This window comes from Xyrauchen texanus, chromosome 2 (assembly GCF_025860055.1).
Source record: "Xyrauchen texanus isolate HMW12.3.18 chromosome 2, RBS_HiC_50CHRs, whole genome shotgun sequence".
NCBI lineage: Eukaryota > Metazoa > Chordata > Actinopteri > Cypriniformes > Catostomidae > Xyrauchen > Xyrauchen texanus.
The window spans coordinates 42,823,781-42,849,524 of record NC_068277.1 but is presented as its reverse complement, the minus strand read 5'-3'; the positions used below and the strand labels follow the sequence as shown (position 1 = coordinate 42,849,524).

Genomic DNA, 25,744 nt, shown 5'->3' with positions numbered 1-25,744 from the left:
ATCGTGATTTCATAACAAATGTGAGAAATCCCGTTTTGATATTGCATGTTTTAATTTGTACTCCTGGCACAAATAACTAAATTTCTGTTTCTGGAGCATTGCTATCATGAAACGGAGATCGGATATCAATGTTGAACCCTTATACCTTTGAAAAGATGTATAATTTGTTAACATTAATTACATTTATAGACAGAGATATAGTAAGCAGAGTGACGTCACTCCCGAGTGCGGTGAAATTGTGTATCAACAGGTTAAATGAAGCTTAACATTGTCTTTGTGTTTGTTTTTGAGTATGCAATAGACTGGCATGTCTTAAGGTCAATATTAGGTCAAAAATGGCAAAAGGAAACAGTCAGTCAGTCTTCAGTCAATCAGTTTAAACAGTTGGATATTATTTGAATGTGAACTGTGTACTATTTATGGCAGTTGCTGCATTGTCAGTCAATCATTGTTTGAGGAATGAAGGATACACAATGCTTGAAATTGCCAAAAAAACTGAAGATTTCATACAAAGGTGTACACTGCAGTCTTCAAAGACAAAGGACAACTGGCTCTAACAAGGACAGAAAGAGATGTGGAAGGCCAGATGTACAACTAAACAAGAGGATAAGTACATCAGAGTCTCTAGTTTGAGAAATAGATGCCTCACATGTCCTCAGCTGACAGCTTCATTGAATTCTACCCCCTTAACACCAGTTTCATGTACAACAGTAAAGAGAAGACTCAGGGCTGCAGGCCTTATGGGCAGAATTGCAAAGAAAAAGCCACTTTTGAAACAGAAAATCAAAAAGAAAAGGTTACAGTGGGCAAATAAACACAGACATTGGACAACAGATAATTGAAAAAGAGTGTTATGGATCTTAACCCATTGAGCTTTTGTGGGATCAGCAAGACTGTAAGGTGTGTGAGCAATGCTCAAAAGACAGCCACATCTATGGCAAGTGCTACAGGAAACGTGGGATGAAATATTACCTGAGTATCTGGACAAAAACAACTAGAATGTCAAGGATCTTCAAAGCTGTCAATGCTGCACATGCAGGATTTAATTTTGCGAACTCGTTGCAGTAGTTTAAGAAGTTCTGAAATTGATTTTGAAATTGTAATAGCAATGTTTCACGTTATTAATGTCCTGACTATACATTGTGATCAGTTGAATATCACTTTGGCGAAAAAAAGTACCAATTTCTTACCATAAGGGCAAAATCTGTACATTATTCCAAACTTTTGGCCGCCAGTATAATTAGACAACTACACCATTATACAGAATGCATTTAATGGCTTCATATTCTTTTTTATAGTAACTAAGTATTATGCCCATAACATGGGTCAAGATGCTATTTAAGACTTTGTTTTCAGTCACCTTTTTAATTTTGCATGTGTTACCACGATACCTAAAATTCAGTAGTCGATACCAAAAAATAAATTATAATACATGAATACGTTTTAAAGTTAAAGTCCCACTGTCCACATTTACTTTAGACATAACTAAGTGTTATTACACTACAATCTGCTCAGGTGTGAAAGCATGCACACAGAACCAAGTCAATGTCTCAGTGTGAAATGGCATACTACCCATACTACCCTTACTACTTCTGCGACGTCTGTCTATGGAAGAAATAGTAAGAGCCATTTGTAACAGGTAGAATTTGGTACTGCTCCTTTAAGAGCAGCACGCTCTTTACTGTTTCCTTTTCCCTTGAGCATTCAGTCTAAGTAGTAATCGCAAGCTGTGCTCACCGCATGTCTGTGGGGCACAGGAGTTTCTCATATTTCTGTAGCTCTTTTTTAGTTATTTTTGTTTGTTCAGTAATGCTGTTGAGGGTGGCGGTTTGATAACTGCAATTTCATGTAAGACTGACAGTGACTGCAAATAAATGCCAGCTGAGGAATACCATCCACATTGTGAGTCTCTGTCTAACTCTGCTGCAACTAATTGGGTGAGCTATCCCCATTAAAAAGTGCGTTACACATACCAAACTCAGCCAATATTTAGGATTCAAGTTATTTGTGTATTTGTCTACTTTCTTTTCTTTTTGACCTGTTATCGAGATCGTCCTGTGGTTGTCTTGCTATCAGCTGGTATATTCATAATGCTCTAATGAATGTTTTTAGCAATGACATTGTGAAATAAAAATAGTAAATTAATAAAATAGCCTAAAATGAATTAAATAGACTAGCTTTCATCATGGCCAATGTTCTTGTTCTTGGTATATTTTTAACTGTAGCCTATGCCACAGATGGTGTATTGTTTAAAAAATTTTTATTTAACAAACTTTTATTTTAAAGCAGGTAAAGTAATTGAGCAATTCCAAACTAAGTGTTCCATTGTAGACTGAAGCAATATGACATGAGAGACTGTATATTTAAAAGATTTGTCAATACAAACATTTCTAAATTATCAGAAATAATGTATAATATGTGCAAGTGTTTTATTGTATTTCACCCTTAATGGCCTCACTGGAAAGCACCCTCACGCTCCCCCTCTCTCACCCATACTCTCACACAGGGACACAATTTATTAGATTTTTTTCACATACACATACGTATTACTCGCAAACCAGCACAACTTAATAAAACAGTTGTGTGGCAATGGGAAATCTATAAACAATTATATACATTTTTTAAATAAAAATATGGTATGGTGTAAAGGATGGGCAAGGAGGAGGCGAGAACCGGCTTGTCAACATAAATAATATTTTAATGAGAAACTTAAACCAAAAGCACAAACATAAACACACATGACGGACATGCCCGTAATTCTCTCTCTCTCAAACCATCGCCACCGGCCGCCTTTATCCCTCGCGCGCCTCATCAGGCCGAACTTCTGCTCTGTGACAAACAGAATGAATAATAAAGTTAACTCTTTCCCCGCCAGCGTTTTTAAAAAAAAGTTGCCAGCCACCGCCAGGGTTTTTGACGATTTTCACTAAACTTTAATGGCCCGCAGAATATTTTCTTCCATGAATATATGAAGATGCTATATATCACAATAAAGATCTGAGCCTCTGCTTTTAGGCAAAAAAAAAAAAACGATTTTATTTTATCTTCATTTGTTCTTTTTTTATTGCGACTTGAACAGAGGTAGGTTTTGTCAAAAAACAACATTTCAGACAAAAAGCTGGGAAAAAGGCATGTTTATGTCTGATATTTTGAGCTTCTCATACTCCACTTCTTCATGTTTGAGACGATCGCAGTCTGTTTCTTTGATCAAAGAGTTGCGTACTCTTTCAAAACATGCACAGGGGTCTTCCTTACCGTATAACACCTAAAACACGGAAACCCGGAAAATTCCGTGTTTGGCGGGGAAGCGTTTTTTCATAAAACACGGAAAATTCCGTGTTTGGCGGGGAAAGGGTTAAACAAACAAGAATGGCGACACTGAGATGTATCCTTAAACATATTTATCCTTGTAAAGCAGTCAATGGAAAGGAGGAGGAGAGAACCGGCTTGATAATATAAATAATATTTTAATTATAAACTTAAACAAAAGACACAAACACACACATAACGGCCATGTCCATAAACTATCTCTCTCTCTCGCACAATCCTCCGCAGTCGGCCTTTATCCCTCTCGGAGGCTTGATTAGCCTGATAAGGGACCGGGTGTGTATAATCACCTCCACAATCCTATGTTGGTTCGGCTATCTTTATGAGGACTCTCCATAGGCATAATTATTTTTATACTGAATGAATTATAGATTCTATCACCTAGCTCTAATCCTACCCCTAAACCTAACCCTCACAAAAAACTTTCAGAATTTTTACATTTTCAAAAAAACATAATTTAGTATGTTTTTTAAGCCATTTTGAGATATGGGGACACTGGAAATGTCCACATAAACCACATTTATACCATAATACCCTTTTTTATAACCTAAAAAAAATTATTAATTAACTACCCAAACCCGCCCACACACATATACATGCTCTACATTGTGCTCGAGTAAAGCAGCACAAGTATCGCAATCCTCCTTTGCTAATTCTAAAGTGACATTTTCGAAATAGCAACGGAGGCTTGGGTGTAACGTATACCTCCGCCCTGTTGAAATATTGACAAATAATGCACACCCACGGTGTAACTGTTTCGCAATATTACCACTTTACCACCTTGGTGTGTGCATTATTTTCAATATTTCACCGGATAATTGTCAGTTAATCAGAATTTAGGTTTATAATTTTTATTTTTAAATGGGTCAATTGACAGTAAGGTTGATTCCAGATATTCTTTTTTAGGCTTAATCAATATGAAATCTGAATATTTACTGTCTAGGATCTGACAATAAACAAATAAATATATAGTTGCATTATGTTACATTGTGTCTTCAGGCACAGCAAATAACTAGCCATTACCATTTAAAGAGACCCTTTCAAAAGATATTATGAATAGAAAGTTTTTAAATAACGTCTGGATAAAAGGGTCAAGAGTGCAAGACAGCAAACTGGAATGCTAAAGACAACGCAGCTGCAGAAGGGGAAAATAGTTTACTCTTGAAGTGTGTCTACCATTTCAATGACACATTCTCATGCAGTCCTCTTAGATAAATGTTGTACATGCCGGTGGGGGGCAGCTGCTTTTATACACGACATGCTAATACTCTATTTAGCAATGACAATGCCAGAGCATTTAAAGTGTTTAAATCCGGTCTCCATCTGGTCTGCCACATAGACAACATAAATCATAATGGCCTATTGTAGTGTTTATCTCTTAATTCTTGCCAAGTTTGCTGCATCAAATATTTCATTTGTTTAATGGTGTTCTTTTTACTAAATCGGAGATGAAACAGCCTGTCTAAAACTCAGAGATGTTTGTGGTGGATAATTTTATGGACAGTGCTCTGTCCCACATGTAGCCACTGCAACTAAAGCTCAGTGAGTTTCCCTGTATTTTTCTCATGTTTCACAGTGTAATAGCTCAAGCTGCACAAAGCAATTGCTAAAATCAGTCATACTCAGCAGACCACTTCTCTATCCAGATGGAACAAGAAACAAAGCAAACTGAGAACGTTTCAATGGCTGGGGGCAATATTTGGCTCAACGGTTGGTGAGTATCTAGCACAGTCTTTGTGTTCCTTCTTGTTGGTAATTTCGGAGGATGAATTCCTGTTCATCTCAAGGTTATTTTCCATAACAGTGCATCCACATTCTCTAATCTACCAAACTGAAAGTGAAGTTTGTAAACCATAAAAGAGCAGTCCACTGATTCGGAGATTACGTAATTAAACAATTCAGGCCCCCCTAATTTCTGACTGCGTATAATTGAAGTTCTAGTGCACAAAGGGTGCCTGGTCATTTCATTAAGCCAGAGATTGCTGAATGGCAAAAAAGACAGTCTGACAAAGAGAGAGAGAGTGGGAGAGGTTGGGTTGGGGGTAGGGGGGGTTCTTAACCTAAAAAAACACTTTATTTCCTCAAAGTAGTCCAGCAGCCAGAAGTCCTTGGCGTTGAATGTGGGGGAAAGATAAATGTTTCCATATCTAAAATTAAATAAAATTAGCATACTTGTTCATCCTAAATAAAAAAGTCTGTCAAGCAAAAGAGAGATAGTGATGATAGCAGTAATCTGGTATGAACCAAAAGTTTAATAATGTGTCCTATCAGTGCAAATCGTCTTCAAGAATAGTCTGAAGTTAATGAAAAGATAAATGTTAAAAGTTTGAAGAAGGGTAGGGAACTTTGCAAACTCTAGATAACCCCGGCAATATGAATGCACTAAACTTTTACTATTTCTATTAATACAAACTCAGAGTTAATTGACATTATCCATTCAAATCCCAAACTGATTCTGCATTCCAAGCTTATGTCAAAATATAAAGGGCAAATAGAGGTGCTTTTCATGGTGGTCAAATTGCAGTATGATCACATGGGCAGTGTTGGGAAAGCAACTAAAAATTTTGCAAGCTAAACTACCAACTACTAAACTACTTCATTTTCAACCAGATGCACAGAGCATACTGTCATATACAAAACATTTAAAAGATTATATACATAATGTTTATTAAAGCCATGGTAAAGAATAGTCAGTATAGTACAACCCCAATTCCGAAAAAGTTGGTACAGTATGTAAAATGCTAATAAAAACAAAAAGGGATGATTTGTAAATTATATTCACCCTTTTATATACTGAAAGCACTACAACTACACATTATATTATGTATTTCCTTGTGAATTTAATTGTTTAATCACTTGTAATCCGGGTAGTATGTGGTTTGAAGTTGTCCTGCTGGAAAATGCAGGGATGTCCCTGGAAAAGACAGTGCTGGATGACAGTATATGTTGCTCCAAAATTAGTTAATATCTGTCTGCATTCATGGTGTTCTCGTAGATGTGCAAGTTACCCATGCCATGGGCACTGACACACCCCCTGCCCTTGCAAACACTGGCTTTTGGACCATAATAACAGCTGATAACAGTTTGGATTGCTCTTTTCCTAAAAATATTTGAAATGTGGACTCTTCAGAACAAAAAACAAAGTTCCACTTATCTACTTTCCATCTAAGGTGAGACAGAGCCCAGAGACGTTTGCAGAGCTTCTGGACAGTGTTGATGTATGACTTCTGCTTTGCATAGTAAAGCCTTAACTTACATTTGGATGCAGTGGCGAGTGGTGTTGACTAACAAAGTTTTACTAAAGTTATCCCAAGCCCATGTTCATGATATTCATTACAGATGAATTATGTTTTTAAAATCAGTGACGTCTGAGGGATCGGAGATCAAACACATTCAGAAGTGGTTTTCGTTTTGCTCTTTATGCACTGAGACCATATTCCTAATAACTATATTAGAAACTGTAGAGGGTGAAATGCCCAATATCCTTCCAATTTGTCTTTGGGTAACATTGTTCTCAAAGTGCTGGATTATTTGCTGAAGTATCTGTTGGCATATTGACAAGTCTTGAATTATCCTTGCTCTTGAAGTACTAGGATGTTTTTGGAGGTTCCTTATATACTATGATGTGATTGCCTCACCTGATTAACATCTCCAGTTTCACATCACCTTGTTATTTTAACTCTTCAAATTTTTTAATTGTCTTAAATTGAACCTGTATCAACTTTTTTGGAGCTTTTCAAAAAACAATTAAATTCACAATGAAAAAATTCATATAATGTTTAGTTGTAATGCTTTCAATACAGCAAAGGGTGAGTATAATTTACAAATCACTCCTTTTTGTTTTTGTTAGCAATTTTTCATACAGTCCCAACTTTTTTGGAATTGGGGTTGTACAGTACAGTATACAGTATGGTGCAATATCAAATGTATGTACATGTAAAAAAAACATGTAAATTCATATTTATGCATTCTGCCTATACAAACCCATGTATTCAAAATGAAAACTCACTATTTTTACATAAAATATTTCACATGCATACTGCTATCTCCATAATCAACATTTGAACATAATTTCCTTTGCACATTACTTTATAAAACTCTGTATATTTACTATTCATCATATCCTGCAATTCTGTCTTGCTGCTGTATTTCTGTATGTACTGGAAGCTTCTGATCAGAATTATCTTTATTTTCAATGTTTTAAAATATTCTGTTACCATGTTGGCAAGTGAGAGTGCCCACCAAATGATTAAGCAGCATGCACATGAGCTTTCTCAGTCATTCAGATTGATTTGTGAAATGATTCAGATCACTTTGCTATAGTGTGTGACCAATTCATTGAAAAGAACCAACTCAGATGAGCGATTCAATTGTGAGTCGGACATCTTTAGTTCTGATTAAAAACTGGAGATAGTAAACACCTGTGTGATGTAGCCTATGATGTAGTGGTGTAGCTTTTGTCAAAGCTACACGCTACCTAATCAAAAATATAGCTACACTTGTGAAAAATGACTTGATTTAAAAATTAACATAGCAACCACCTCGCTATTCAGAAATGCAGTAAAGCTATTTAGCTTCACTATTTGTTGTGAAGCTACTGCCCATCGTTAGCATGCCATTTCTGAGAGTTCCAGTACCCTAAGTTTGGACACATTATGCCGAATCGATAACAAGGGGCATCACATATCAGACATTTTTGCATCGCTCCACATGTTTATAGTGAGGGAAAAAGTATTTGATCCCCTGCTGATTTTGTACGTTTTCCCACTGACAAAGAAATGATCAGTCTATAATTTAAATGGTAGGTTAATTTGTACAGTGAGACACAGAATAACAACAAAAGAAATCTAGAAAAACACATGTCAAAATTGTTGCATTTTAATGAGGGAAATAAGTATTTGATCCCCTCTCAATCAGAGATTTCTGGCTCCCAGGTGTCTTTTATACAGGTAACGAGCTGAGATTAGGAGCACACTCTTAAAGGAAGTGCTCCTAATCTCAGCTTGTTACCTGTATAAAAGACACCTGTTCACAGAAGCAATCAATCAATCAGATTCCAAACTCTCCACCATGGCCAAGACCAAAGAGCTGTCCAAGAAAGATTGTAGATCTACACAAGGCTAGAATGGGCTACAAGACTATCGGCAAGCTGCTTGGTGAGAAGGTGACAACAGATGGTGCGATTATTCGCAAATGGAAGAAACACAAAAAGAACTGTCAATCTCCCTCGGTCTGGGGCTCCATGCAAGATCTCACCATGTGGAGTTGCAATGATCATGAGAATGGTGAGGAATCAGCCCAGAACTATGTGGGAGGATCTTGTCAATGATCTCAAGGCAGCTGGGACCATAGTCACCAAGAAAACAATTGGTAACACACTACGCCATGAAGGACTGAAATCCTGCAGTACCTGCAAGGTCCCCCTGCTCAAGAAAGCACATGTACAGGCCTGTCTGAAGTTTGCCAATGAACATCTGAATGATTCAGAGGAGAACTGGGTGAAAGTGTTGTGGTCAGATGAGACCAAAATCGAGCTCTTTGGCATCAACTCAACTCACCGTGTTTGGAGGAGGAGGAATGCTGCCTATGACCCCAAGAACACCATCCCCGCCTACAAACATGGAGGTGGAAACATTATGCTTTGGGGGTGTTTTTCTGCTTAGGGAACAGGACAACTTGACCGCATCAAAAGGACGATGGACGGGGCCATGTACCGTCAAATCTTGGGTGAGAAACTCCTTCCCTCAGCAAGGGCATTGAAAATGGGTCGGTGGTGGGTATTCCAACATGACAATGACCCAAAACACATGGCCAAGGCAACAAAGGAGTGACTCAAGAAGAAGCACATTAAGGTCCTGGAGTGGCCTAGCCAGTCTCCAGACCTTAATCCCATAGAAAATCTGTGGAGGGAGCTGAAGGTTCGAGTTGCCAAACATCAGCCTCGAAATCTTAATGACTTGGAGAAGATCTGCAAAGAGGAGTGGGACAAAATCCCTCCTGAGATGTGTGCAAACCTGGTGGCCAGCTACAAGAAACGTCTGACCTCTGTGATTGCTAACAAGGGTTTTGCCACCAAGTACTAAGTCATGTTTTGCAGAGGGGTCGAATAATTATTTCCCTCATTAAAATGCAATTTAATCTATAACATTTTTGACGCGTTTTTCTGGATTTTTTTGTTGTTTTTCTGTCTCTCACTGTTCAAATTACCCTACCATTAAAATTATAGACTGGCAATTTTTTTGTCAGTGGGCAAACGTACAATATCAGCAGGGGATCAATACTTTTTCCCTCACTGTACCTCTCCTTGTGGCATGACTGGAAGCGTATTGCATAAGCAGCATGGGAGGCGCAGTTTCAGATCCTGATTTAAAACCATTATGTAAATGTGTTTTAGAGGTTTGGTCTTCTAACATTACATTTACTCCACTGATGGTTGGGTTTAGGTTTGGTTTGGGGGGAGTAGTTTATGAAAGATGCATTCCTCTTAACTGTATTATAGCCTGTAAAGCTCAAAACATTTAGCTTTACAACTTGCTTTGGTGCCCCTCCGTGGACATTTCATACAGAAAATGAAGCTCATACATGCTCATACGCCCAGCAACAATTACTGCTTTGGCCACTGGGTGCAGTGTTTTGAATTTCAGCAAGCACAGACCAATTTTATCAAAATAACAAAAAATAAAAAACAAGGTAAATGACTGTTTATAATTTCACTGTGAGATCAAAGCAAATGAACCAATTCTAGCTTGATGAGAAAAGTCAAAGGAGATGTTCAGGTTATGATAAATGGGGTCAATATTTTGTTGAACAGGTTTTCCTTTTAATTCCATTTTCATGTCTTTGTTTGCCTTAAGTGCTTAACAAGCCAAGAAAAGAGTACAAGAAAATCCAAGCTTTTAATAAAGTATGACAACATGTTCTCTGGGAGGAGGACATTTAAAAAAGGCACAAGTCTAGAACTAGCATGTTCTAAGCATAATTTATGTAAAAGTTTTACTAGCAACTTTGTATACTCTTAATACATCCATCCATCCATCCATCTTCAACCGCTTATCCGAAGTTGGGTCGTGGGGGCAGCTGCTCCAGCAGGGGGCCCCAAACTTCCCTATCCCGAGCCACATTAACCAACTCTGACTGGGGGACCCCGAGGCGTTCCCAGGCCAGTGTGGAGATGTAATCTCTCCACCTAGTCCTGGGTCTTCCCCGAGGCCTCCTCCCAGCTGGACGTGCCTGAAACACCTCCCTAGGGAGGCTGGCCAGGGGCATCCTTACCAGATGCCCAAACCACCTCAACTGACTCCTTTCAACGCAAAGGAGCAGCGGCTCTACTCCGAGCTCCTCACGGATGACTGAGCTCCTCACCCTATCTCTAAGGGAGAAGCCAGCCACCCTTCTGAGGAAGCCCATTTCGGCCACTTGTACATGACCTAGTTCTTTCGGTCATGACCCAACCTTCATGACCATAGGTGAGGGTAGGAACAAAAATTGACCGGTAGATCAAGAGCTTTGCCTTTCGGCTCAGCTCTCTTTTCGTGACAACGGTGCGATAGAGCGAGTGCAATACCGCCCCCGCTGCCCCGATTCTCCGGCCAACCTCCCGCTCCATTGTCCCCTCACTCGTGAACAAGACCCCGAGGTACTTGAACTCCTTCACTTGGGGCAAAACCTCATTCCCTACCTGGAGTACGCACTCCATCGGTTTCCTGCTGAGAACCATGGCCTCAGATTTAGAGGTGCTAATCCTCATCCCAGCTGCTTCACACTCGACTGCCAAGCGATCCAGTGAGAGCTGAAGGTCACAGACCGATGATGACATGAAGACAACATCATCTGCAAAAAGCAGCGATGAGATCCCCAGCCCACCGAACCGCACACCTTCCCCACCCCGACTACGCCTCGATATCCTGTCCATGAATATCACAAACAGGATTGGTGACAAAGCGCAGCCTTGGCGGAGACCAACCCCACATGGAATGAACTCGACTTCGTGCCGAGGACCCGGACACAGCTCTCGCTTTGGACGTACAGGGATTGGATCGCCCTAAGAAGGGATCCCCCACCCCGTACTCCGCGAGCACCTCCCACAGTATCTCCCGGGCGACCCGGTCATACGCCTTCTCCAGATCCACAAAACACATGTAGACCGGATGGGCATACTCCCAGGCCCCTCCAGGATCCTTGCGAGTAAAGATCTGGTCCGTCGTTCCACGGCCAGGACGAAAACCGCATTGTTCCTCTTCAATCCGAGGTTCGACAATCGGCCGAACCCTCCTCTCCAGCACCTTGGAGTAAACTTTACCAGGGAGGCTGAGAAGTGTGATACCCCTGTAGTTGGCACACACTCTCTGATCCCCCTTTTGAAGAGGGGAACCACCACCCCGTTCTGCCACTCCTTAGGCACTGTCCCAGATTTCCACGCTAATGTTGAAGAGGCCATCCATGACACCCCTTCACATCCAAAGCTTTCAGCATTTCTGGTCGGATCTCATCAATCCCGGGGCTTTGCCACTCGCGGAGTTGTTTGACTACCTCAGTGACCTCCCCAGGGAAATAGAATCTAATCCCCATCATCCTCCGGCTCTGCCTCTACCATAGAGGGCGTGTTGGGATTTAGGAGTTCTTCAAAGTGTTCCTTCCACCGCCCAATAACCTCCTCAGTTGAGGTCAACAGCGTCCCATCTTTGCTGTATACAGCTTGAATGGTTCCCCGTTTCCCCCTCCTAAGGTGGCGGACGGTTTTCCAGAAGCACTTTGGTGCGGACCGAAAGTCCTTCTCCATGGCTTCTCCGAACTTTTCCCACACCCACTGCTTTGCCTCCCTCACGGCCGAGGCCGCAGCCCTTCGGGCCTGTCGGTACCTTGCAACTGCCTCCGGAGACCTCCGGCACGACAAATCCCGGAAGGCCTCTTTCTTCAGTCGGACGGCTTCCCTGACCACCAGTGTCCACCACGGTGTTCGAGGATTACCACCCCTTACGGCACCTAAAACCTTGAGGCCGCAGCTTTCCACCGCGGCTTCGGCAATGGAAGCTTTGAACATTGCCCACTCCGGTTCAATGTCCCCAACCTCCGCAGGGATGCCTGAAAAGCTCCGCCGGAGGTGTGAGTTGAAGATCTCGCGGACAGGGATCTCCTCCAAACGTTCCCAGTTCACCCACACTACTCGCTTGGGCTTCCCAGGTCTGTCCAGAGTCTTTCCCCACCCCCTGACCCAACTCACCACCAGATGGTGATCGGTTGACAGCTCTGCCCCTCTCTTTACCTGAGTGTCCAAAACATATGGCCTCAGATCCGACGACACAATTACAAAATCGATCATCGACTTCCGGCCTAGGGTGCTCTGGTACCACGTACACTTATGAGCATCCTTATGTTCGAACATGGTGTTTGTTATAGATAATCCATGACTAGCACAGAAGTCTAATAACAAACATCCACTCTTAATACATTTAATCCTAATATAAATATCAATCATTTATAACAAATTTCACAGTGGTTGTCAATAAGGTTTTCCCCTTCCGTGTTCAATACAAGTTAAGCTCAATTGACAACATTTGTGGGATAATGTTGAGTACCACAGAAGTTAAATTCGACTTTTCTTTAAAAAAAAAAGCACAAATTTGTACTTTGTCTCTGCTCTGCGTGGATGAATGTGGTACGAGCCACCAGTGTGCACATGGATAAAGGAATGTATCCTTATCAGAGCAAACAGACAAATAAATAATGAAAGAAAGGAAAAGACAGATATCCAAAAACACATCATCTGTGCAGGTAAGTTCCATATCTTATGCGGTTATTTGGCTAATTGGAAAAACTGATGTTTTGAATTAAATGACGTTACAAAAGTTAGGCAACATTCATTAACATTAGACATAACGATTGCTAGTCTGATAAGGTCAAACCTTGTAAAGTTTTTACAACTGCAGGATTTAGGCCACGATAGTAACTTATTTATAGATTATCATTGATACCAACCAGTGGTCAACATAATTTCGAGACTCACATGGCAGTCTTAGGACTAAATGATTTATTTAGATAAATTATTGTGTTATAAAGAAAATACACGTGTGCCAGGAAGTGAAAAGTGTGTTTGTGTGTGAGTGATTACACAACTATACATAAACAATATCAATAAAATATCTTACCTGTTGAGTAAGAAAAAAGCCATCTCTGGGTCGCTTTTTATCCTTTCAGATCTCGGAGTCGTCGCCACCTCTGAAAAGCCAAGCTGATGTTGATTCGGGTTTTATTACAGAATCTGTCACTTTCCCTTTTTGCTTTAGACTCTGCTCTGTTCGGTGTTTCTTTGTTTTTACAACCGGTGATTCCCTTCAAGGCCACCACCATCATCCCCATGCCAAAGAAGTCTTCAGTGTCCTGCCTCAACGACTACCGTCCCGTCGCACTTACACCCATCATCATGAAGTGCTTCGAGAGGCTCGTCATGAGGCAGATTAAGACCCAGCTGCCCCCCTCACTAGACCCACTGCAGTTTGCGTATCGTTAAAACCGTTCAACGGACGATGCCATCACCACAACCCTCCATCTGGCCCTCACCCACCTAGACAATAAGGACTCATACGTTCGAATGCTGTTCATAGATTTCAGCTCAGCATTCAACACAATCATTCCCCAGCACCTGATTGGAAAGCTGAACCTGCTGGGCCTGGACAACTCCCTCTGCAACTGGATCCTGGACTTCCTGACTGGGAGACCTCAGTCAGTCCGGATCGGGAACAGCATCTCCACCACCACCACACTGAGCACTGGGGCCCCCCAGGGCTGTGTGCTCAGTCCACTGCTGTTCACTCTGCTGACTCACGACTGTGCAGCAATGCACAGCTCGAATCACATCATCAAGTTCGCCGATGACACGACCGTGGTGGATCTCATCAGCAAGAATGACGAGTCAGCATACAGAGAGGAGGTGCAGCGGCTGACGAACTGGTGTAGAGCCAACAACCTGTCCCTGAATGTCGACAAAACAAAAGAGATGGTTGTTGACTTTAGCAGAGCGCAAGGTGAACACACTCCGCTGAACATCGACGGCTCCTCTGTGGAGATCGTCAAAAGCACCAAATTCCTTGGTGTTCACTTGGCGGAGAACCTCACCTGGTCCCTCATCACCAGCTCTATCACCAAGAAAGCCCAGCAGCGTCTCTACTTTCTTCGAAGGCTGAGGAAAGCACATCTCCCAACCCCCATCCTCACTACATTCTATAGAGGGACTATTGAGAGCATCCTGAGCAGCTGCATCACTGCCTGGTTTGGGACTTGCACCGTTTCGGACCGCAAAGCCCTGCAGAGGATAGTGAGGACAGCTGAGAAGATCATTGGGGTCTCTCTTCCCTCCATCAAAGACATTTACAAAAAACACTGTATCCGTAAAGCAACCAGCATTGTGGACGACCCTACACACCCCTCACACAAACTCTTTACCCTCCTCCCGTCTGGCAAGAGGTACCGAAGCATTCGGGCCCTCACGGCCAGACTGTGTAACAGCTTCTTCCCCCAAGCCATCAGACTCCTCAATACTCAGAGACTGGTTTGAGACACATGTGTCCTGAGTTGCACTTTAATTACTGTCACTTTATAACTGTCTGCTACCTCAATAACTGCTATGTGCATAGAACACTATCTCATAGTATGTTATGTTTACATTTTTAGAAACTGTCATCTTTTTGCACTACTGAGTACTGGTCGGCGCTGCACTGTCTATTGTCCTGTTCATTGTCAGAAATTTGTTGTACTGTCCCGTACTTTTTGCACATGTTTGCACGTGCACTTTATATAGGTATATATAGGTTTTTTATATAGGTATTTTATTTCATTGTGTTGTCTCATGTGGTCCTGTGTTGGTCCTTTGTTGTTTTTATGTAGCACCATGGTCCTGGAGGAACGTTGTCTCGTTTTGCTGTGTACTGTACTAACTGTATATGGTTGAAACGACAATAAAAACCACTTGACTTGACTTGACTCCCTGGGGGTTTGCCGTTTTGAATGATCTATGGTCAATTTTTCTCATTCTTGCTTATTTTCTCTGTGTACTGATATGACGTGAAAACGTAAACATGCACAGGCGAATGACTTATGTAGGCAATTTCCTGCGAAATCCATCCTGACAGCTCTAAAATATAAATCATTATTATAGGTTTATCAAAGTGTATTTGGGTAAAGTAAAGACATGTTTTGGAAGATGGATATTGCTCTCTCATTAATATAATTTTCTTATTTTTTTGTTTTTGTGTATTTGTCAGTTTGATTTGAAAAATATAGGTTTGTCATTTTAAAAAGGAACAGTTTGTTTTGGGCTGCTGTCCAAGACTGCCTGACAGTTTGCTGTTATGCTGCCTTTATTTTAGCCATATACTGTAATCTTGTTTTTTGGCACAGATTAGTGTTTGAACTGTGTCAGATAGCTGTTTGGTGTCTGCTCTTGTTCACTTTAGCAATCTGTCCCTGTTATCTGAGAGATAGCATACTGTATGTTAATCACTGGTCACCATGGAATATGACCGTAACCATCATTGGTTTCACTTTTGTGTCTGTCTGTATTGGGTGGAAAGGCTTTTCATGATAAGGCTTGCATGTACAAATAGTTGTGGTCCAACAGATAATATCAGGATCAACAATCTATAATCTGATTTAACACCAATGATTTACAGTACCTATCACTATAAAGTAATATTACATTAGCAAGATTGGAATTGAAATGAATAGCATGGAAGTTAATTGCACCCATGCTAATATTCAGTACAAGAGCAAGTTGAAATTGAGTAACTTCAGTAACAGAATGTGGCTTGTTATGCCAATGAATCCAATGAAATTAGTTCCATAAGAAACCAGAACCATGTCCAGACTGATCTCATTGTTAATTTGGTGACAGCGGGTCAATATTTTTGCTGCTTAAATAAATCTGAATTACTGAAATTTGTATCACTGCCCCCAATAACTGAAGCTGGAAGTGTTGTTGAAAGTATGGACATTTGTTTGTGAGTGAAATGTCCACAACATGGCACTGAAAGAGAGTCGTAAAACATTTTATTTTTTTTACAATAAAAATAACAGGAATGCATGTTTTATCAAGCCTACACCAAAACCCCAACTGTCAGTAGAGTAAAAATGTAATCTTTGAGGGAAAATCCAATCTCTGAATCACTCTCATCATTGTGAATGCCATTACTTCCTGTTTTTTATGGGACCGGAACCCATGTCTCTGAGGCTCCTTGTGCAACATGCTAACAGTACAGCCATAGAAACAGGTAAACCCATTTATATAATTTACATAAAAATGTCTGATGAATGTTTAGAATTTCTTAACTAACTGTTGTATAAAAAGAAAAGAAAAAGAATAACATATTATATCCACTTTTACTGATACAAAAACATTGATATTATGATTAAAAAAAAACAATATTGTTTTATAAAACAATAAATAAAAAAAATAAAAATAAAAACATTAATAAAAAAAACAGGCAAAGTGTCATGATCTCTAAGGGTAAAACAGAATTGTGATTTTTAAGAAATGATAAAACTTTGCCACACAATGTGAAATCCATAGCAACAGGATGTATCCTTGTCCTTTGAGATTAGCAGTCATTTTCGCTCAGTGGAACACTTTGACATAAATTCCCTCTGTGCTGGCATGGTAAAGATGAGGTGCAAGTGGATCTTTTAATTGCTGACAGGGTGTAGATGTTTGATTTTCGAGCACACAACAAGGAGATCAGGAAAAAAAAAGGTTAAGGCAAGGACAACAACATTTTTGGCAAGATTAGTTCTGACAGATCTGAATGGATGCTATTTATCCTCTATGTCATTATCATAAAGGCAGTTAGTTTGTGGAGGAACATAGCATTTGCTGTTTGTGTACAGCTGTAATGAATCAGACTGAGCAGATGACAGGTGGACAGGGAATAGAACCCATCTGACATGCTTAGCACAGCAGTTAACCACAGTCTTGCTCCTCAGCCTTTCCTCCATCAAGGGACCACACACACAGTGTGCACTCTCATTCCGCTTACTCACAAAATATATATATATTTTTTTTAACATTCTTTTTCTCTCAGCTTCATCCCACTCTTACTTTGGTTACTTGTGGCTATTTGTAGTTGTCAATGACTGAAAGGAAACCAGCCTGTCTGGCACCAACAACCATGACACAGTCAAAACCACTGATTTCACATGTTTCCCCCACTTTGTTGGTTGATGTGAACATTAACTGCAGCTTCTGAGCCGTATATGCATGATTTTATGTATTGCACTGTTGCCACACAATTGGCTGATGAGATATTAATATTAATACGTAGGTGTGCAGATGTGCAGATGTTCATGTCATCATCATTAGTAGAAGACTAACATATTCCACATCCTTATTTTTTTTTTTAAACAACAAATTTCTCTCTTCTTCCTTGCCTCCCTCTGCCACTCCTCTTTTGTCTGCTTTTCCCTTACCCTCTCCTTCTATCTTGACAACACTCTCCCCCCTCCACCCAGTCATAGGGGAGAATGTGTGGCTGGGAGATAAAGAGGCTTGTCACACCCCTTGATAGCCATTTGTTGATAAGATCTAGTTGCTGTCCATCAGGCTAGCTCATAGCACTGGCTGTCAGGGGCGTCCTTGGAAATTTGTCAGACGCAAAACCTGTCATATCACTGACATTCCACAAAGAGCACCAAAACAAACAGGCCTTTGGAAGGATTCATTACCCTCTGATGACTGCTGGATGAAAAGGGAAGCCATCACAGTAATGATCCTAAATAGGTATTGTTTGAAAGCAACAAAGTGAGCAGAAAACTTTATTTTGGTGTGTTTGATTTTGACAAACTAATCATTGTCTGACTTGTCTATTAAACAATGTGAAAAATCTGGGTTAATATATCTTGGGTGTACGCTTGTGAGGATACGTCATTACATGATTACAGCACCACTGTAACTGATGAAGAGCTAAACATTTAGAAAATTACCTTAAATGCAAACAGTTACGCAATTAGAATTCAAATGACGGAGTTTAGACTATTTCAATACGTTGCCCCTTTCCGTTGTTCTATGTTTTTAAAGCTGACGTGTGTAACTTTTTCATTGTTTAATAGTTTCTTCTATCCCAGCTTAATATGTAGATGCAATGGTAGCCAGCTGATATATAGCTGTGCAGTGTGTAAACCCCACTCCCTGGCCACAAGAGGCATACTAGTGACTGACACTATAGGCTCTAGCACACCCGTCTCCCATGCTGGAGATTCCGATTCAAATCACAATCGGAGTGGGTAGAGTAGGACCAGTTACAGTGGTGCCGGGGCCTGGATGGGAGTGAGGTTTAGGGGAGTGAGTGTAATGGTAGCCAGCTTATATGAAGCTGTGCAGTGTGTAAACCTCACTCTCCTGGCCTCAAGAGGCACACTAGCGACTGACACTAGAGGCTGTATCCTTAGCCTCATTGTTAGTGTGCCCACATCTCATGCTGGAGATGCCGGTTTGAATCCTGCTCGAAGCCTGTCGAGTAGGACTGGTTACATGGAGACAAATATAATAAAGGCATCTACTGTATATGTTTATTTCCTCCACTGTAAATGTTGTGATTCTGTGACACTATTAAAAATATTGCTCTGCTGATTTAGATGAAGGAAGTGTTTGGAAATTGTTTAATGTCACCCTAAATGAGATTGACACTGCTGTTTGTGACAGATATGTATAGTTTTGATGATAGAATTAAATGTCCTTTGTACAACCCAAATTCTGAAAATGTTGGGACAGTATAAACAAAGTTAATAAAAACAAAAAGAAGTGATTTGTAAATTATATTCAACCTTTGTTATAATGAAATCACTACAACTAAACATTATATGATGTTTTTCCTTGTGAATTTCTTTGTTTTTTGAAAATATACAGTAATTTCAAACCAGATGATTGCAACACACTCCAAAAAGAAGAGACAGGGGTCATTTAAGACTAATAATAATTTGATGAGTTGAAATAGCAAGGCGATGTGAAAGAGGGGATGGTAAACAGCTGAGGAAATCCTATCATAGTATATAGGAAGCCTCCAAAAACAGTCTAGTCCTTCAAGAACAAGGATCATTCGAGACTTGTCAATATGCCAAAATACGATTCAGCAAAAAATCCAGCACTTTGAGAACAATGTTCCCCAAAGACAAAATGGAAGGGTTTTGGGCATTTCACCCTCTACAGTGCAAAATATAGTTAAAAGATTCAAGGAATCTGGCAGATCTTGGTGCGCAAAGGGCAAGACGAAAACCACTTATGAATGTGTATGATCACTGTCTTAAAAAACGTCATTTATCTGTAATGGATATTATGAACATGGGCTTTGGTTTAGTCAATGCCACTCACCGCTGTATCCACAGATGCAAGTTAAGACTTTTCTATGCAAAGCAGAAGCCATACATTAACACTGTCCATAAGCACTGCCGACTTCTCTGGGCTCGGTCTCATCTTAGATGAAAAGTAGAACAGTGGAACTGTATTTTTTGGTCTGATGAGTCCACATTTAACATTTTTGAGAAACACAGCCATCGTGTTCTCCGGGCCAAAGAGGAAAAGGACCATTCATGCTGTTATCAGCATCAGGTCCAAAAGCTAGTGTCTGTATGGGCCAGGGGTGTGTCAGTGCCCATGGCATGGGTAACTCACACATCTGTGAGGGCACGATTACTGAAGACAGATACAGTATGTAAAAATTTTGGAGCAACATATACAGCCATCCAGCATGTCTTTTCCAGGGATGTCCCTGCCAAATAAGTAGAGAGTACAGGTGCTAGATTGTCCTGCCTACAGTCCTGACCATCTCCAATTGAGAATGTGTGGTGCATTATGAAGTGCACAATATGGCAAGGAAGACCCCAAACAATTGTGCAGATGAAGCCTTGCGTAGTGGATAAATGGGGGTAAACTCTACTTTTTAAACTTAACATACTTGTGTCTTCAGTGACTAAATGCTTAATAAGTGTTATTAGATTAAATGGTGATGTTTCACAGTTGTAAACACTCAACTTTCCCAACTTTTTTGGAGTGTGTTGCAATAATCTGATTTGAAATGACTGTACATTTTTAAAAGAACAATGAAATTCACAAGTTAATACATCATATAATGTATAGTTGTAGTGCTTTCAATATAGCAAAGGGTGAATATAATTTACAAATCACTAATTTTTGTTTTTATTAGCAACTTTTCCAGAATTAGAGTAGTATTAAAAAAAATTATTTAATAGCTTCAATGTAGTTTGCTTCTTGTGTTAGTAGCTGTAGTGTTCCCAACTTTTTTTTTAAAAAGCCTCCCATTAACTATAGTTTAGCACCTATGAGTAGCCTGAACACATGAGACTTACTTTACTGTAGTGATATTTTTGCTAATTACGTGGGCCCATACCCGCATCACGACAGTTCCCATGTGAAATGTCCACTAAGTGGCGCTTAAAGTGGGTTACATTACCGCCTTGACAGATGAGGTTTTTACGATTAATGTTCCCTGTCAAAAAGCTACACTTTGATGCTGCACTGACTTAGCGCTTTGGGAAAAACTTTAGGTGTGACCAGCTGTGAATATGTGTGCAACACGTCAATGAAATTGACCAGATTTGATAGCCTCTGCTGGTGATATAATATGATGCAACTTTAGCAAGGCTATAAATAGGTGCGCCATAGATGCACTGTCAGATCTTTTGTCTTCAGATCACTCTGTGTGTGTGCTTCATGAGCCTGTCAGAAACTTTCTACTTTCCTCTGTTAGGAGTTAGATTTAATTAGGCAGTGTGCAGAAACCTTGGTCTTTTCTCAAAAAAAAAAAGAAAATGCCTGAAAGACAAAGCAAGCAGTGTGTGTTCCCTTGTTTACGCTCTATGGCTGAGAGGGACACACATCAGTTTTGTTTTGTATGTTTGGTTGAAGAGCATGCTTCTCTTGCGTTGGGGCAGGTGCGAGAATTGCGATCTGTTCTCAGTCAAAATGCTTTGCACTTGTCTTGCTTACTTCCGAGAGTCAGCGCCCACACTTCCATCGTGGGGCTCTCGTATGGAACTGGCTGAGGAGGGAGAGACAGGTCCGTTCCTATCGCTCGCTCTCTCCCCAGATCCAGCTGGTCCTTCCCGTGATCCTGATGCACGCTCCGGCACCTCTTCGGTTCATAAGGGGGACTATCAATCTCTTGAGTCTGCGGACTTCGAGTTACCCACCTACGAGCATTCCGGGCATGATAATAAATCATTGGAGGAATTAGTCGAGGTGATTACTCGTGGGGTGCCAGGCTTCAATTAGACTGGCCACGTGAACAAGATACCCCCAAATGCTCCAAGTTGGAGGACAGATTTCTGTCTGGTGGCCAAGGGACGGGAACACCTCATCAGTCCCTTCCTTTCTTTTATGAGCCCCATGACAAGCTCTCTCGTTCATGGAGGAAACCTTATACTTCCTGTGTATTCGTGCCCTCGACGTCGATATATTCGACTATCGTGGATGCTGAGGCATGGGGGTATTCGGTGATGATGCCGGTTGAAGAGACACTTGCGGGTTATCTCTAGCCTGGCTAGAGATCGTTAAAAGACCCACTCTCCCCACAAAGCCATGCAGGACCACCTCTACACTTGTGGGGAAGGCTTATCAGGCAGCAGGTCAGGCTGGTGCTGCCCTGCACACTATGGCAGTGTTACAGGTGTACCAGGCTGATCTGCTGAAGGACCTGAGTGCGGGCACCACGGTCGATGAGGAGGCTTTCTCTGAGCTTCGTCAAGCCACAGACCTGTCTCTCCGCATGACCAAGCAAACGGCCCGCGCCATTGGCCGGTCTATGTCTGCTTTAGTCAGCATGGAGAGACACTTATGGCTCAACGTGTTGGGCATCAGAGAAAAGGAAAAAGTTTTCCTTCTTGATGCCCCGGTTTTGCCTTCTGGCTTATTTGATGACGCTATGTATGTAGTTATCACCGGTTCCAGGAGGCGGAAAATCACGAGGAGGCCTTCGGGTAATTCATTCCTCGCTGCACTCAGGGGGAGGGGGCCATCGGCCACCAAGCCCCACCCCGGTCCTTCTAGAAAGGAGGCTCAGAAACAAAGCATGGCGAGTCATGCCCCCCCCTCGAAGCGATTGGGGACCGGATTGTCGCCTTCAGCAGCCCCCAAAGCAAGAACTCAGGGCAGTCATTTCTAAGAGGAAAAAACCCTGACGGTCTTGCGCCCAGCCTTGTGGGGGTAGCCCCCCTCAGGACAGGGCTTGTGTATCATCCACTTCGATCCTCAGGATACCCCTATGAAACCACTAATGCGCCGGTTTCTCTGCTCCTGGGAATCTTGGCCAGAGTTTTCCAGCAAGGGTCCTGCCTCTTACTGATAGTGCCACGCTGGCCGAACAGGGTATGTTTCTCCGAGATAATGTCTCTCCTCGACAGCAAGCCTTGGGCAATTCCGGACAGGAGGGACCTTCTGTCTCAAGCGCAGGGGACAATATTTCATCCACGGCCCGAGCTGTGGAACATTCATGTTTGGCCCCTGAAGGGTACCAACTGAGGGACACTGGGCTTATTATACTGGGCACTGAAGTTTTCGAGACCATTCTAACTGCTAGGGCTCCCTCTACTAGAAGAAGTTGTGCCAATAAATGGGGTGTCTTTGAAAGATGGTGCAGTGCACATAATGCAGATCCAGTTAACTGTCAGATTTTTTCAGTTCTGGACTTTCTGCAGAAAAGAATTGTCAGCAGGCACATGCCTCGCCACTCTCAGGGTTTACGTGGCCACTCTATCGGCTTTTCACACCTTGATTGATGGGCTGCCATTGGGGAGACATCCTCTGCTCGCTTATGTTTACAATGCCGGAGCAGGAAAAACTTCACAGACTTTGTCCAGTCCATGCCCTTCAGATTTATGTCCACTGCACTAGCCAGTGGTGTAAGTCAGGGCAACTATTCTAGGGAACAGGGATTACAGTTAAGTAACCCGAGACATTCCATTGACTATTAAATCAACAAATGTATCTACAACCCTAAAACAAAGAAATAGTGTTAGAAAAAGCAACTTGGAGATTAAAAACGCAATTGCTGAAGGGACCATGTCACTGCCCCCGTGTCTAACAACTCATACATTGGACCTTCCACAGTTGTCACAGTTGAGCTAAAGGATAATTTGATTGCTAGGAAGCAAGCTTTTAAAGATAGTTGGATATGTAATGCAAATGTTTAAATATATATCACCTTTCAAGTCATGTGCAATAGTAAAAGTGTTTTATATCATAAAATTTAACTGTATGAGGAAAAGAGTGAAAATTACATGTTTATGAACTGCTAATCTGCCGTTAACTTGCGATTTGTATCAAAGGTAATAAAATAAGAAAATGTGTTTTAGCATATCTACAATTTATTTCACCAGGAAACTACCATGATATGTACAACGAGGGTTACATTCCCTAAGGTAGGATGCAACAAAGTAAAGGGAGGTGTGATCTCCGCACATCCGTCAGACCAAAAACCCCAAGACAAGATCATAGATCCAATATTTGTTTTTATTGGAAATTGGAAGTATTAAAGATGTAATAGTGCAGCAGAAATTTGGGCTTCAGGGTGACCCCTAGTCCAAATTAAACAAAATCTAGAAGAAAAAAGGAGAAAATAATTAACCTTAAAAAGGAGGAAATAAAAATACAATTAAACTAACCTGATTAAACTAACAGAAACAGAGTGAACAATATCAAATAAACAGGACAGGTCACCCCTACAATCCTAACTGCTATTGCTCAGAAAACAGTCCAATTCTGAAGATCAGGTGGAGAGCGTGGAGGAGTGTGACAGGCCCAAAGTCACAACAGCTCCCATCTGAAAGGCAGCACAGGGATTTTATAGGCACACAATCAGAACTGACCAATCTGCAAATCAGCGGCACCTGCAGACACTCAGAGCAGAAGACACACCCATAGACACAGACAGAGAGTAAGAACATGGACAGCAAAAACTGCACACATTACTGAATGTATCAGTGAGTCAAATAAAAATCACTTTGCAATAAAAGAAACCTGTTTCTTTGAAACCATTTTGGAAGCTACAATTGTAAAGTGAGTAGCTTCCCCAACACTGATGCTAGCCATCATGTCAAACTGTTCTCCTATTTAACAAAAAAAAATCACATTGCATGATTTGTCCTCATGTATCAGGAACAAAAAATTACAGCATTAATGTGTCTACTTCCTTAGACAAGGCTTTGTCCCTGTCTAGAATTGCAAGGCCAGTCTAAACAATAAACCCATTATCTATTTATTTTCATTGTTTGCATATAACATCTCAAATTTCCAGTCTCTTGTATAAGAGACAAAGTAACAAGAACCATAAGGAACAACAAGTATCCTTAACCCTCATTTCAGTTATTCTGTACCAGCATTGCTTTACTGTTCATGATGGCGTGATCTCTCCACACTTTAACCTTTTGTTCTTTCAAAATTATAACTTGTTTCCAGATGTCTGCTCTTTCACCAAAACTCTGCAGTAGATGAGGATAATGGCACAGGAAGTGGACATATTTAGAAGCTACTGCTAAAACAGCAGGTGTGCCCTCAACTGAATTGCCATTAAAATTAGTGTGCAGGGCTGCCTACCGCAGAGCAGAGCACTTGTTAGCTGGGGCAAAGTGATCGGAGGGCCATGCTGGAGCTCAGATAAGCTCGCTCTGTGCTTTTACTCAGAGGCTTCTCTTTCTGTTAATTACCAGCTCCCCTGAGACCACACAAGAATGCAAGCCTCATTTAGTAATAGGAGCAACATTCGTCATGAGTTGGTGTGGCATTTTAGTTTTCTATTATTTTTTATTTTTTACACATTTACATTTAGTCATTTAGCAGACGATTTTATCCAAAGTGACTAAAAAATCTGGAACATAGTAAGCAATTTGTCATTAGTATAGAAGCTTGCATATTATAAAAAGTTAAATCAGATTTTTTTCTGTATTTTTTTATAAATATTGTTAATCTTTAAGCATGTGAGTTTCTCCTGTACTGACGGACCCCCACCGTGAATTATTTTTCCACGCTGTAATAATTGGTTACATTTTTTTTAATAATAATCTTACCTTACACTTCACAGTAGATGCACTGCTGGACAGATTATATCACAGCACACTATAATGTGGTTTTTAGAAGTTTATAATGTTTGATTAAGATAGATAAGTTGCAATCGTGAATGCGATTGCCAGTTATGCACGTTGCAATATTGTTTACATGCAATGCAACATGGGATTTTGAGTTTGTGTTAGAAATATAGAAGGTTCTAAAAACCTAGCCCTTCCACATTCCCAGCACTGGAAATGGTTAAAATGAGTGACTGACGGAATGGGAGAAGGCTCGATTGGACTGATTGTTTTTGGACTGGATTCTTTGTTTGATAACAGAAAACATGGCCACATCTGTGTATAAAACAGTGTGCTCCAA

General features: G+C 40.9%; 1 long non-coding RNA gene across 1 annotated transcript in view; it reads left to right on the top strand.

Annotated features, from left to right (window-relative positions):
- Positions 1–1,755: 1,755 nt before the first annotated feature.
- LOC127617238 (uncharacterized) overlaps positions 1,756–25,744 on the top strand; it is a 35,804-nt gene continuing 11,815 nt past the window's right edge. Inside the window, exons 1-2 of the long non-coding RNA XR_007967295.1 lie at positions 1,756–1,937; positions 4,904–5,041. This is a non-coding gene — a long non-coding RNA (uncharacterized LOC127617238). The remainder of the gene's footprint in view (positions 1,938–4,903; positions 5,042–25,744) is intronic.